Source organism: Bufo gargarizans, unplaced genomic scaffold (assembly GCF_014858855.1).
Source record: "Bufo gargarizans isolate SCDJY-AF-19 unplaced genomic scaffold, ASM1485885v1 original_scaffold_1866_pilon, whole genome shotgun sequence".
Lineage (NCBI taxonomy): Eukaryota > Metazoa > Chordata > Amphibia > Anura > Bufonidae > Bufo > Bufo gargarizans.
The window spans coordinates 93,955-109,613 of NW_025334550.1; positions in this window are offsets into that span (position 1 = coordinate 93,955).

Genomic DNA, 15,659 nt, shown 5'->3' on the forward strand with positions numbered 1-15,659 from the left:
GTTTAACAAGGACAGAAGTTGTCAGACTAACCTGATTTGTTTTTATGAGGAGGTGAGTAGTAGCCTGGACAGAGGGACGGCTGTGGATGTAATGTTTCAGGATTTTGCAAAGGCTTTTGATACTGTCCCTCATAGATGCTTAATAAGCAAAGTAAGGTCTATTGGCTTGAAAAGTATAGTTTGTAATTGGATTGAAAACTGGCTAAAGGACCGTGTCCAGAGACTTGTGGTCAATGATTCCTATTCAGGATGGTCCCAGGTCATAAGTGGTGTACCCCAAGGTTCAGTGCTGGGACCTTTATTGTTAAATTCATTTATTAATGATATTGAGGACGGGATTAAGTGCACCATATCTATTTTTGCAGATGACACTAAAATATGTAGAACTGTATGGTCTATGGAAAAGGTCCACAAACTACAAGCTGACTTGAACACTCTGAGTGATTGGGCATCAACTTGGCAAATGAGGTTCAATGTGGACAAATGTAGAGTTATGCATCTTGGTAGTAGTAATAATATCTGTGCTTCATATGTCCTAGGTGATGTAGCACTGGGAGAGTCACTTATAGAGAAGGATTTGGGTGTCCTTGTGGATGGTAGATTAAATTATAGTATACAATGTCAATCAGCTGCTTCTAAGGCCACCAGGCTATTGTCATGCATTAAACGAGGCATGGACTCGTGGGGCAGGGATGTAATACTACCAATTTACGAAGAGCTGGTGCGGCCTCATCTGGAATACGCAGTCCAGTTCTGGGCACCAGTACATAGAAAGGATGCACTGCAGCTGGAAAAAGTACAGAGGAGAGCGACTAAAATGATAAGGGGCATGGTCTTAGTTATGAAGAAAGATTAAAAGAATTGAATTTATTTAGTCTTGAGAAGAGACGTCTAAGGGGGGACATCATTAACCTGTACAAGTATATAAATGGGCCATACAAAAAATACGGCAAAATGATGTTACATATAAAATGTGCTAAAAAAAAAGGGGACTCTGCCTCCGACTGAAGAAGAAAGAGTTCAGTCTCCAGAAGCGTCAAAGCTTCTTTACTGTAAGAACTGTAAATCTGTGGAATAGACTTAAACAGGACATGGTCACAGCAGGCACAGTGGACAGTTTCAAAAAGGGTTTAGACAAATTCTTAAAAGTAAAAAACATAAATGTTTATGAAAACGTGTAGAAATCTGAGTCTCACTTCTTTCTGGGATTCGCATCCCCACCTATCCCTTGGTTTAACTTGATGGACATTTGTCTTTTTTCAACCGTATTAACTATGTAACTATTGTAATGTTCTGAAGCGGGGTAGGTGAAACAGACGCAACAGTCCCAATGCAGTAATGTAGAGATTTATTTCAACTCCACAGGGTTCAGCAAGATAACAGAAATAAACAAACCAAAAACACATTTGCCTGGTTCGGCTAAACGGAATTAACCACCTTAGCCCCCCTAGCTTAAGCACCCTTAATGACCAGACCACTTTTTACAATTCTGCACTACACTACTTTCACGGTTTATTGCTCGGTCATGCAACTTACCACCCAAATGAATTTTACCTCATTTTCTTCTCACTAATAAAGATTTCATTTGGTGGCATTTCATTGCTGCTGACATATTTACTTTTTTGTTATTAATCGAAATTTACTGACATTTTTGCAAAAAAATGACAATTTTCACTTTCAGTTGTAAAATGTAAAAACAAAAAACCCTACATTTCTATATAAATTTTTCTCTAAATTTATTGTTCTACATGTCTATAATAAAAAAAAATGTTTGGGTAAAAAAAAATGGTTTGGGTAAAAGTTATAGCGTTTACCACTTATGGTACAAAAATGTGAATTTCCGCTTTTTGAAGCAGCTCTGACTTTCTGAGTACCTGTCATGTTTCCTGAGGTTCTACAATGCACAGACAGTAGAAAAACCCCACAAATGACCCCATTTCGGAAAGTAGACACCCTAAGCTATTTGCTGATGGGCATAGTGAGTTCATAGAACTTTTTATTTTTTGTCACAAGTTAGCGGAAAATGTTTTTTTTTTTCCTTACAAAGTCTCATATTCCACTAACCTGTGACAAAAAATAAAAACTTCCATGAAATCACTATGCCCATCACAAAATACCTTGGGGTGTCTTCTTTCCAAAATGAGGTCACTTGTGGGGTAGTTATATTGCCCTGGCATTTTAGGGGCCCTGATGCATGAGAAGTAGTTTGAAATCAAAATGTGTAAAAAAAGCCCTGTGAAATCCTAAAGGTGCTCTTTATAATGTGGGCCCCTTTACGCACCTAGGCTGCAAAAATTGTCACACATGTGGTATCGCCATATTCAGGAGAAGTCAGGCAATGTGTTTTGGGGTGTCTTTTTACACATGCCCATGCTGGGTGAGATAAATATCTCTGTCAAATGACAACTTTGTATAAGAAATGGGAAAAGTTGTCTTTTAGAGAGATATTTCTCTCACCCAGCATGGGTATATGTAAAAAGACACCCCAAAACACATTGCCCAACTTCTCCTGAGTATGGCGATACCACATGTGTGACACTTTTTTGCAGCCTAGGTGGGCAAAGGGGCCCACATTCCAAAGAGCACCTTTAGGATTTCACAGGGCATTTTTTACACATTTTGATTTCAAACTACTTCTCATGCATCAGGGCCCCTAAAATGCCAGGGCAGTATAAATACCCCACAAGTGACCCCATTTTGGAAAGAAGACACCCCAAGGTATTTTGTGATGGGTATAGTGAGTTCATGGAAGTTTAAATTTTTTGTCACAAGTTAGTGGAATATGAGACTTTGTAAGAAAAAATAAAAAATCATCATTTTCCGCTAACTTGTGACAAAAAAAAAAAAATTCTAGGAACTCGCCATGCCCCTCACGGAATACCTTGGGGGTGTCTTCTTTCCAAAATGGGGTCACTTGTGGGGTAGTTATACTGCCCTGGCATTTTAGGGGCCCTAATGCGTGAGAAGTAGTTTGAAATCCAAATGTGTTAAAAATGCCCCGTGAAATCCTAAAGGTGCTCTTTAGAATGTGGGCCCCTTTACGCACCTAGGCTGCAAAAAAGTGTCACATGTGGTATTGCCGTATTCGGAAGAAGTAGGGCAATGTGTTTTGGCGTGTATTTTTACATATACCCATGCTGGGTGAGAGAAATATCTCTCTAAAGTCAACTTTTCCCATTTTTTTTTATACAAAGTTGTCATTATAGAGAGATATTTCTCACACCCAGCATGGGTATATGTAAAAAGACACCCCAAAACACATTGCTCTAGTTCTCCTGAGTACGGCGATACCACATGTGTGACACTTTTTTGCAGCCTAGGTGCGCAAAGGGGCCCAAATTCCTTTTAGGAGGGCATTTTTAGGCATTTGGATTCCAGACTTCTTCTCACGCTTTAGGGGCCCTAAAATGCCAGGGCAGTATAAATACCCCACATGTGACCCCATTTTGGAAAGAAGACACCCCAAGGTATTCAATGAGGGGCATGGCGAGTTCATAGAAGATTATTTTTTTTTGGCACAAGTTAGCGGAAATTGTTATTTTTTTTTCTCAGTCTCCCTTTCTGCTAACTTGGGACAAAAAGTTCAATCTTTTATGGACTCAATATGCCCCTCAGCGAATACCTTGGGGTGTCTTCTTTCCGAAATGGGGTCACATGTGGGGTATTTATACTGTCCTGGCATTTTAGGGGCCCTAAAGCTTGAGAAGAAGAAGTCTGGAATATAAATATCTAAAAAATTTTACGCATTTGGATTCCGTGAGGGGTATGGTGAGTTCATGTGAGATTAAATTTTTTGTCACAAGTTAGTGGAATATGAGACTTTGTAAGAAAAAAAAAAAAAAAAAAAATATCAATTTCCGCTAACTTGTGCCAAAAAAAATGTCTGAATGGAGCCTTAAAGGGGGGTGATCAATGACAAGCGGGTGATCAGGGAGTCTGGTGATCACCCCCCCTGTAAGGCTTCATTCAGACGTCCGTATGTGTTTTGCGGGTCCGATCCATGGATCCGTGGATCCATAAAACACATACGGACGTCTGAATGGAGCCTCACAGAGGGGTGATCAATGACAGGGGGGTGATCAATGACAGGGTGGTGATCAGGGAGTCTATATGGGGTGATCACCACCCTGTCATTGATCACCCCCCTGTAAGGCTCCATTCAGACGTCCGTATGTGTTTTGCGGATCCGATCCATGGATCCGTAAAACACATACGAACGTCTGAATGGAGCCTTACAGGGGGGTGATCAATGACAGGGGGGTGATCAGGGAGTCTATATGGGGTGATCACCCCCCTGTAAGGCTCCATTCAGACGTCCGTATGTGTTTTGCGGATCCGATCCGTGGATCTGATCCATGGATCCGTGGATCCGCAAAACACATACGGACCTCTGAATAGAGCCTTACAGGGGGGTGATCAATGACCGGGGGGTTATCACCCCTCTCTAAGGCTCCATTCAGACGTCCGTATGTGTTTTGAGGATCCGCGGATCCATAGATCGGATCCGCAAAACACATACGGACGTCTGAATGGAGCCTTACAGGGGGGGTGATCAATGACAGGGGGGTGATCAGGGAGTCTATATGGGGTGATCAGGGGGTTAATAAGGGGTTAATAAGTGACAGGGGGGTGTAGTGTGGTGCTTGGTGCTACTTTACAGAGCTGCCTGTGTCCTCTGGTGGTCGATCCAAGTAAAAAGGACCACCAGAGGACCAGGTAGCAGGTATATTAGACGCTGTTATCAAAACAGCGTCTAATATACCTTTTAGGGGTTAAAAAAAATCGCATCTACAGCCTGCCAGCGAACGATCGCGGCTGGCAGGTTGTATATCCATTGGCTTACCTGCAGTGCCTGTGTGCGCGCGTTCACAGGAAATCTCGCGAGATGACTCGCCGTCGCGTCCAGGAGGAATTACAGGGCCGCCGCAAAGACGCATCCCTGCGTGCGGCGGTCCTGTAGTGGTTAACAGCAAAACGCATTCACCTGGCTGTGCTGGTATAATGACTGAGGCCCCTGCCTCACTCGTCATGGGTATGGTAACACTCGGCTCTGTTACCAGGCTGTAGACTGCTGGTGTCTCTCAGCTGGGTTGTTTGCAGAGACACTGCTGGTTCCCTCAGACCAGGGGCAGACATATCGCCTGTGCAGCTGGTTCAGCCACAAAAGGGGCCTAGCGTGTGAGGGGGCCCATTCATACTAGTGGGCACTTTTGGAAGCGCTCACTAGTATCATACTAGTGAGCCCATCCAGAAGCGCTTACTAGTATGAATGGGCCCCCTCTAGTATGCAAGAGAGAGTCGGTGGCGGTGGAGAGAAGCGCTTACTTACCCCTCCAGCTCCTCTTTCTCCCTGGTCTCATCCAGCCTGACTGCGTACAGTGTGCACTATGACCTGACGCTGTACGCTGTGCAGCGTGGGCTATTGGAGACCAGCAGGGCAGGCACTCACATCAGGACACCCCTGCAGACATGGAGAGCAGCGGAGCAGGAGAGGTAAGTTTTAATTATTTATTTTGTCTGATGGGGGAATTTCATATCGATATGGGGGCCTGAATGAGCATATGGGGGTGCTTGAATAAATAATTAAGAACTGATATTAGGGAGGGGGGTGTACTCCTGACTCTGGGGGTTCTGAGCAAGTGACATATGTGGGGGGGGGGCCTGAGCAATTGACATATGGGAGTCCTGCCTATTTTTTTATACTGGCAGACATGGAGGACACTATGGAGGGGGAGGAGCAATATGGGGGCATCTTCTGGGGCCCTATCTTATATACTGGCAGACATGGGGGCACTATGGAGGGTAGGAGTACTTTGTGGGCCCTATCTTATATACTAGCACACATGGGGGGCATTATGGAGAAAGGGGGAGCACTATGGGGGCATCTACTGGGGACCCTATCTTATATACTGGCACACATGGGGAGCACTATTGAGAAGGGGGGAGAGGAGCACTATTGGGGTCATTATATAGGGGAATTATACTGGCACACATTATGGGGGCATTTTATACTGATACATTGTCAGGCACCATGGGGATAAGTGGAGGCGCACTATTGGGGAACGATATAGGAGTATTTTATACTGGCACAAATTATAGGGCATTATGGGGACCTTGTCTCAACTGGGGGCACCAAGACGGTTATTTGGGCACATAGTAGGGGGCATTTGCACATATTATAAGGGCACTATGGGGACATTGGCTCTACAGGGGGCACTAAGAGGAGGTATTTTTTATACTGCCACACAATGTTTACACTATTAGTGTCAGGGACACTGTTTCCTGGGCAGAGTTATTTTTTTAGGACACTGTGTGCCAATAATTATTGAAGGGGAACTATCTGTGTGTAACTTGTATAGGGAGCACAGCAGGCACAGTATTGGGGGTGGCAGGATGGGGTGTTCAGAAGGTGGGAGGATGATGGAAAAGTAGGAAACAAAGATATCTGTCAAACTCTGCAGAGAGAAGAGATGGCTGAAAGAAATCATCATGGCGGTCTGGTCTGAAAGGAGAAGATGAGGACAGAGAACATCTACATCAAAGGAGACGTCACTGGATGGAAGAGGTGTGTGGACCTGTATTAGGCTACTTTCACATCTGCGTTAGTGATTCTGGCAGGCTCTTTCAGCAGAGAACAGCCTGCTGGAATTCACTGGATCCGGCACTGCTGGATGCTGACAGAATGCCCGCCGACCCCATTGACTATATTAAGGTACGCCAGAGATCCGGCAACAATCTGGCAAAAATACAGAGAATCAGTGGGACACAAACCGCTGCATGCTGCGGTTTGTGTCCGTCCGATTCCTTGCATTTTCTGGCGGATCAGGTGGCCGGAGCATAGTGCCGCAGGTGTGAAAGTAGCCTTACTCTGTATGTTTTGTATTGTTATAAGTAATGCTAGGACGAATAGCTTAGATTGTAAATTTTGGTTGGGGGGCACATTCTTTGCACAGGGGCCCTCTGCTGTCTGTGTCCGCCCCTGCCTCCGACTTTTATGCACCTCTTTAATGAGGGACTTTATCCTCAGCTGAGCGGGCTGAGTCTTCCCCACTCTCTGTAATGGAGTGGGAATGGTGAATCCCACCACCACCTATATCCCACTCCAACCAAGCCGGCCCTGATTTTACCATTTACCATTAGTTCAGCAACTAAGCTGCTGAACAAAACAACATTATCTGGCTTTTAATATCTCGCCCAGCTTAACTTTCTTGGGGAGATATATACTCGCTCTAATACAATTCCTGCTGTCTGCCTATATACCCCCCCTCTTCTCCAGACCGGAGGTCTGGGCCTTTTGAGCCACCATGTAATGGATTCTTGACAGTGTGTCTGCATTGCCCTGTGACTTCCCTGATCTATGTTCTAGGGAAAATTTAAATTCTGTTGACTGAGAAACCATCTTGTGACCCTGGCATTGTTTTCCTTATTAAGCTTCATCCAAACCAGTGGGGCATGGTCTGAGATTAGTTTAAATTTCCTACCTAGCAGGGACTTCAAGGATTCTAATGCCCATTTTATTGCTAAGCATTCGCGCTCTACAACTGCGTAGTTCTCCGCTGGTGTCAACTTCCTGCTTAAATATAATACCAGGTGTTCTTCACCATTTGCCGTTTGGGATAGTACTGCCCCGAGTCCTGTGTCAGAGGCGTCCGTCTGTACCAAGAACTCCTTGGTGAAGTCCGGTGCAACCAACACCGGTCGTTCACACAGAGCCGATTTCAGACAGCGAAACGCTTTCTCAGCTTCTGGCGACTAAAACACTATTGCAGGCTCTGTTCCTTTTGTCAAGTCTGTCAAGGGTGCTGCTATTGCCGAAAAATTTGGTACAAACCTTCGGTAGTACCCAGTGATCCGTATGAAGGCCACCACTTGTTTTTTAGTTACTGGCCTTGGCCAATTCTGTATTGCCTCCCCTTTCTCCACTTGGGGCTTAATTATACCCCTGCCTATAACATATCCTAGCTATTTGGCTTCTTCCAGTCCCACGACACACTTTTCTGCATTTATTGTAAGACCTGCGTCATTAGCATCTAGTACTGCTTGTACTTTATGGAGGTAACGTCCCCAATCTGCACTAAACACAACCACATCGTCTAGGTAAGCTGCTGCGTAACGACTATGGGGTCTCAAAATCAAATCCATCAACCTCTGGAATGTTGCTGGCACCCCATGTAACCCAAAACGGCATTTTCTTGTACTGGAACAAACCTTCTGGAGTGGAAAAAGCTGTTTTTATCTTGGCTTTATCTGTTAAGGGAATATGCCAATACCCTTTGGTCAGACCCAGAGTTGTCACATATCTGGCCCTGCCTAGTTTATCGATTAATTCATCAACTCTGGGCATGGGATAAGCATCAAATTCGGAGATTTCATTTAGCTTCTTAAAGTCATTGCAAAATCGCCACGTCCCATTTGGTTTGGGAATCAACACTATCGGGCTGGACCACCCACTTTGTGACTCTTCGATTACCCCCAATTCTAGTATACGTTTTACTTCGACCCACACTGCTTCCCGACGGGCTTCTGGTATTCTATAGGGTTTTAGGTTTACTTTTTTCCCTGGCTCAGTGACAATATCATGTTTTACTAGGTGGGTCCTCCAGGGCAGGTCCGAGAACTTCATTTTATTCTTCAGCAGGAACTGTTTTACTTCCTGATGTTGGGTCTCAGAGAGGGTTTCTCCTATTTTAATTGTGGGAGCTGGTTGTTGTGACATATTACTCTTGGGGCTGGCAGCAACCAAGGCCTCAATGTCATTCCAATGTTTTATTAAGTTTACATGATACACTTGGTATTGTTTATGTCTTCCTGGTTGATGTACCTTATAATTTACTTCTCCGACCTTCTCTACTACCTCATAAGGACCTTGCCACTTTGCCAATAATTTACTTTCGACTGTTGGTACCAAGACTTACACCCTGTCGCCCAGATTGAACTGTCTGATTTTCGGTTCCCTGTTATATACTCCACGTTGTGCCTCTTGCGCCTTTTGCAGGTGCTCTTTAACAATGGGCAAAACCTTTTCGATTCGATCCTGCATTTGCGCCACCTGTTCAATAACACTTTTATAGGGGGTGGCCTCAGCTTTTCAGTTTTTTTTGCCACGTCTAACAATCCCCTTGGGTGTCGACCATAATTCAGCTCAAAAGGTGAGAAACCTGTAGAAGCCTGTGGCACCTCCCTTATGGATAACATCAGGTATGGGAGGAGACAGTCCCAGTCATGACCATCTTGTTCCACTACCTTTTTTAGCATATGCTTTAGGGTCTTATTAAATCTCTCGACTAATCCATCCGTTTGAGGATGATAGACCGAGGTATGTATGTGCGTCACTTTCAACAACCACCACAGCTCCTTCATTATCCTGGAAATAAATGGGGTGCCTTGGTCGGTCAGTATTTCTTTTGGGATTCCCATCCTATAGAACAACTCACGTGCAATACTCTTAGAAGCAGTATTTCTCAAGGGAACCGCTTCCGGATATCGTGTGGCATAATCTACAACCACTAGGATGTATTGGTGTCCCCTGGCCGACTTTACAATAGGCCCTATTAAATCCATTCCTAACCTCTCGAAGGGAATCTCGATGATAGAGAGGGGTATCAGGGGACTGTGAAAAATGCTTCACAGGTGCCGTTATCTGGCATATCGGGCAGGACTTACAGTACTCCTCGACTTCCCAGTAGACCCCATCCCCAAAAAAACTCCGGAGAACCCTTTCTTGGGTCTTCTTGGCTCCCAGGTGTCCCCCTAGGACATGGCTATGTGCCATCTCAAGTACTTCGCATTTATAGGGCTGAGGGACCAGCAACTGCTCAATGATTTCCAGGTCTTTCTTGACCACTCTATACAGGAGATTATTATTCATAGCAAAGTGAGGAAATTGCTGATCAGCCCCTGGACTTTGGCGAATGCCATTAATAACCACAAAATTTTCATTGGCATGTCTCAGTGTATCATCCCTCAGTTGGGCGGTACCAAAGTTATCACGGGTTACGTCCAACTCGGGTATTTCTCGGGGGGGTGGGGTCAACATCATCTTCCCCTGCTAAGACCTGTAGTGGAGACGTCTTGTCCTCTCCCTTGGGATTGGTCCTAACGTTATCGTCCAGTGGAGGATCCTCCTCTCTGCTATGGCCCCATAATGCCCAAAGCAGAGGGAAATCCCGCCCCACAATTGCACTATGCATATGGGTTTTTACGACCTCAGCTTCATATTCTACTGTTCCCTGTGGCGTCTCTATTTTTGCGAGGGCCACAGGATACCTTTGGGTGTCACCATGAATAAACGTTACATTCACAAATTGATCTGGGACACAGGTTCCGAGTACAAGACTGGCATGCACTAAGGTCACTAAACTACCTGAGTCTAGCAAAGACGAGACCGGGCAGCCATTCACAGCAAGTTTGCACACTTGTGGCTCAGTCTCTAGGCCCATGGTAGCCAGACACGATGGGGCTGCAAAAAGGGATTGGCGTCGACTTTAGTTACAGTCCATAGGCTCCGTGGCCAGTGGACACTGGGCCATGGCGTAACCAAAATCCAGGCACCTCCAACACTGAACCTGCCCTGGTCTCCTAGCCATGGAGTCTCTCCTGGGACCTGGGGTTTCTTTGTCATCCCCTTTTACCAAAAGACGTAGTTTGCCAATCGGAGCCCTACAGTTCCCAGATGATCCCGGGTTGGTGGGCCCCTCCTGGAGGTTTCCCTCTGTGGCAACAAACCTCTCCTCTAGTTCCACTTGTTGGTCCACCCCCTGGGGATCTCCCTGGCCAACCCACCGCTGCATCTTACTGGGGAGGGCCCGGGAAAAAAGGTTAATGACCACACTCTCAACAATCTGTGCTAGAGTGCAGACATCTGGTTCCAGCCATTTTTTTACCAGATGAAAAAGGTGAAACATTTGGGATTGAGGTGGCCGGTCTGACTGATATGCCCAAGCCCTGACTCTGCTGTAACCCGTACTGCTGCTGTAACCCCCAACCGAGCAAGAATTGCTACTCGCAATTTTGCACAATCTCGGACATCTTGTTCATTGAGGTCATGATAGGCTTTCTGGGGTTCCCCGACCAGATAGGATGCCATTACCGCAACCCAGTTGGGGAGTTTCTCCCTTTGGGCTGCCCTCTCAAAGTTGGTAAGGTAAGTCTCAACATCGTCCCCGGGAGTCATTTTTGGAATGGAGCGTTGCACGGCCTCCCTGGCACCCCAGCTCGCAGGGCCCCTCCCCCCTGTGGGACTCAGAACGTTCCAAGACCACCTCTTTTAACAACGCCATTTGTTCCAGCATTAGACGTGTGGTTTGTTCCTGGAACTGGCGGTGCTGCTCCAAGGCTCCTTCTTGGGCCTGCACCTTACCACTTCCTCCATAGTGTGGGTTTGTGACTGCATAATCGATAGGGACTTTACCCAGGACATCAACAGTACACCATATAACTCCTACCAGAATCTTTGTGAACCTGCCAGGCAGTGCTCCTTGGAGTAGCTGCAGAGTTTTCGTGGACCCGCTGATTCACAGGCAATGCCTTCTGGAGTAGCTGCAAAGTTTTCGTGGACCCACCGATCCACAGGCAATGCTCTTGGAGTGATCGCAGAGGTTTTCTTGGACCCGCCGATCCACAGACAAAGCCGTCCTTTCAGTCACTGAGGAAAATCTTTAGCGTCTATACGTGTCAAGCCGTAACTATTAGCAACAGCTCTGCATTGCACGCGTCCTCCACTACTTGTAATGTTCTGAAGCGGGGTAGGTGACACAGACGCAACAGTCCCAATGCAGTAATGTAGAGATTTATTTCAACTCCACAGGGTTCAGCAAGATAACAGAAATAAACAAACAAAAAACACATTCGCCTGGTTCGGCTAAACAGAAGTAACAGCAAAATGCATTAACCTGGCTCAGCTGGTATAATGACTGAGGCCCCTGCCTCATTCTCCCAGGGAATGGTAACACTCAGCTCTGTTACCAGCCTGTAGACTGCTGGTGTCTCTCAGCTGGGTTGTTTGCAGAAACACTGCTGGTTCCCTCAGACTTTCATGCACTTTTAGTGAGGGACTCTTTCCTCAGCTGAGCGGGCTAAGTCTTCCCCACTCTCTGTAATGGAGTGGAAATGGTGAATCCCACCACCACCTATTCCCGGCCGGCCCTGATTTTACCATTTACCAATAGTGATGTCCAGAACTATTCGCCGGCGAATAGTTCCCGGCGAACATAGCTTGTTCGCGTTTGCCGATGCGGGCGAACATATGAGATGTTCGGTCCGCCCCCTATACATCATCATTGAGTAAACTTTGACCCTCTACCTCACAGTCAGCAGACACATTCCAGCCAATCAGCAGCAGACCCTCCCTCCCAGACCCTACCACCCCCAGGACAGCATCCATTTTAGATTAATTCGGAATCTGCATTCACAGAGAGAGGAGGGAGAGCGTAGCTGCTGCTGATTCAATAGGGAAAGCGTTAGCTAGGGCATTGTTCTGTGTCCACAGACTCATCTGCTGTAAGGACAGCATCCAGACAGCACCCCAAAAAGCCCTTTTCAGGGCTGGTACATCAGTCTGCTTTTTTTTGTATATATATATATTGCAGTAGCCTGGCTGCCCATGTGTGAGAGGCTGCAGGCTCAGTCATAGACAGCACTGTGTGCACAGTGCACACCATTCATACAGGGTGTGACAGAAAATACCTTGCAGATAAATAAAAATTCTATTTAATATTTTTCTGTGATCTAATCACATTTGCAAGCCCGTGTGTGTCAGGCGCCCACACATACTGTATTGTGGCCACTGGCTAGTGGCTGGTTAGGCCTGCACTCATACCGTTACAGGGTGTCATTCGCCCAAATACCTTTCAGAAAAAAAAAATATATTTAAAATTTAACTGTGATCTAATCACATTAGCAAGCCCGTGTGTGTCAGGCGCCCACACATACTCTATTGTGTCCACTGGCTAGTGGCTGGTTAGGCCTGCACTCATACCGTTACAGGGTGTCATTCGCCCAAATATCTTTCAGAAAAAAAAATTCTATTTAAAATTTAACTGTGATCTAATCACATTACCAAGCCTGTGTGTGTCAGGCGCCCACACATACTCTATTGTGTCCACTGGCTAGTGGCTGGTTAGGCCTGCACTCATACCGTTACAGGGTGTCATTCGCCTAAATACCTTTCAGAAAAAAAAATTCTATTTAAAATTTAACTGTGATCTAATCACATTAGCAAGCCTGTGTGTGTCAGCCAGGCCCACACAGACTGTACTGTGCCCACTGCCCACCACTAATATAGAGTGGCACAGTAACCTTGCACGCATAGTAACACTTATCGAATAAAAAATGACAGGCAGAGGCAGGCCACGCTGCAGGGGCCGTCGTGTTCGTGGTGCTGTGATTTCCACTCCCCTTGGAATAATGCCCAGTGTTCAGAGGCCACGTACCCTGAGCCCAAAAAATTCAGAGAAAATAGTTGGCTGGCTTACACAGGACACCCAATCTTCAACAGCTTCCGCTAAGAACCTTGACGCACCATCCTCCTACAGCTCAGCTTTGGTCACCACTCTCCCGCCCGCCGCCACCACCACCACAGCCACCACAGCCGCTTCACTTGATCCCTCAGAGGAGTTATTTACACATCAGTTGGATGAAATTAGTGATGCGCAACCATTACTGCCAGGGGATGTAGATAACAGGGATATGTCTCAGTCAGGCAGCATTACACACATGGACGTACAGTGTGATGATGATGATGATGTTGTACCCGCTGCTGCTTCCTTTGCTGAGGTGTCAGATACAAGTGAAGTGGTTGATGATGACGATGTGTCCGTGGATGCCACATGGGTGCCTGCTCGAAGAGAAGAAGAAGAGGGGGAAAGTTCAGAAGGGGAGACAGAGAGAAGGAGGAGACAAGTTGGAAGCAGGGGGAGGTCGTCGCAAGGAGCTAGCGGCGCAGTCAGACAGCATGTATCGGCACCCGGGGGCAGTCAGAAGGCACGCCAATCAACGCATGCTGTTGCCACCACCAGAATGCCGTCATTGCAAAGCTCAGCAGTGTGGCATTTTTTTTGTGTGTCTGCCTCTGACAACAGCAATGCCATTTGCAACCTGTGCCAAAAGAAACTGTGTCGTGGGAAATCCAACACCCACCTAGGTACAACTGCTTTGCGAAGGCACCTGATCGCACATCACAAACGCCTATGGGATCAACACATGATGACGAGTAGAAGCAGCACACAAGCTCAAAGCCACCATCCTCCTCCTGGTCCAGCATCTTCAGCCACGTAAACCACTGCTGTCCTCCTTGCACCCTCTCAACCACCCACCACTCCGTCTCTCACCTTGAGCAGTTCCATCTCATCTGCCCACAGTCAGTTGTCTGTTAAGGAAATGTTTGAGCGTAAGAAGCCAATGTCACAGAGTCACCCCCTTGCCCGGCGTCTGACAGCTGGCTTGACAGAACTCTTAGCCCGCCAGCTTTTACCATACCAGCTGGTGGAGTCTGAGGCCTTTAAAAAATTTGTCGCTATTGGGACACCACAGTCAAGGTACTCGGACGAAAAGGTTTTTTCTAATAAGGCAATCCCAAACCTCTAATCGGTGATTGAAAAGGAAGTGATGGCATCTCTGGCATACAGTGTTGGGGCAAGGGTCCATCTGACCACTGATACATGGTCTGTAAAGCACTGTCAGGGCAGGTGTATCAGCTACACTGCGCATTGGGTCAACCTGCTGACTAGAGTTGAGCGAACACCTGGATATTCGGGTTCGAGAAGTTTGGCCGAACTTCCCGGAAATGTTCGGGATCCGAACCCGACCCGAACTTCGTCCCAAACCCGTATCCCATTTAAGTCAATGGGGACCTCAACTTTTCGGCACTAAAAAGGCTGTAAAACTGCCCAGGAAAGGACTAGAGGGCTGCAAAAGGCAGCAAAATGTAGTTAAATCCCCTGCAAACAAATGTGGATAGGGAAATGAATACAAATAAAAATAAAATAAATAAAAATTAACCAATATCAATTGGAGAGAGGTCCCATAGCAGAGAATCTGGCTTCATGTCAGCAGAGAATCAGTCTTCATGTCATAGCAGAGAATCAGGCTTCACGTCACCCAACACTGGAACAGTCCATTGTCATATATTTAGGCCCCGGCATCCAGACAGAGGAGAGAGGTTCCATAACAGAGATTTAGGCTTCATGTCATAGCAGAGAATCATGCTTCACGTCACCCAAAACTGGAACAGTCCATTGTCATATATTTAGGCCCCGGCACCCAGACAGAGGAGAGAGGTCCCATAACAGAGATTCAGGCTTCGTGTCAGCAGAGAATCAGTCTTCAAGTCATAGCAGAGAATCAGGCTTCATGTCACCCAACACTGGAACAGTCCTTTGTCATATATTTAGGCCCCGGCACCCAGACAGAGGAGAGAGGTGCCATAGCAGAGATTCAGGTTTCATGTCATAGCAGAGAAATATGCTTCACGTCACCCAACACTGGAACAGGCCACTGTCAGATATTTTTAGGCCCCGGCACCCAGACAGAGGAGAGGTTCATTCAACTTTGGGTTGCCCCGTAATAGAATGGTAAAATGAAAATGAAAAAAAAAATAGGATTGAATGAGGAAGTGCCCTGGAGTACAATTATATATGGTTAAGGGGAGGTAGTTAATGTCT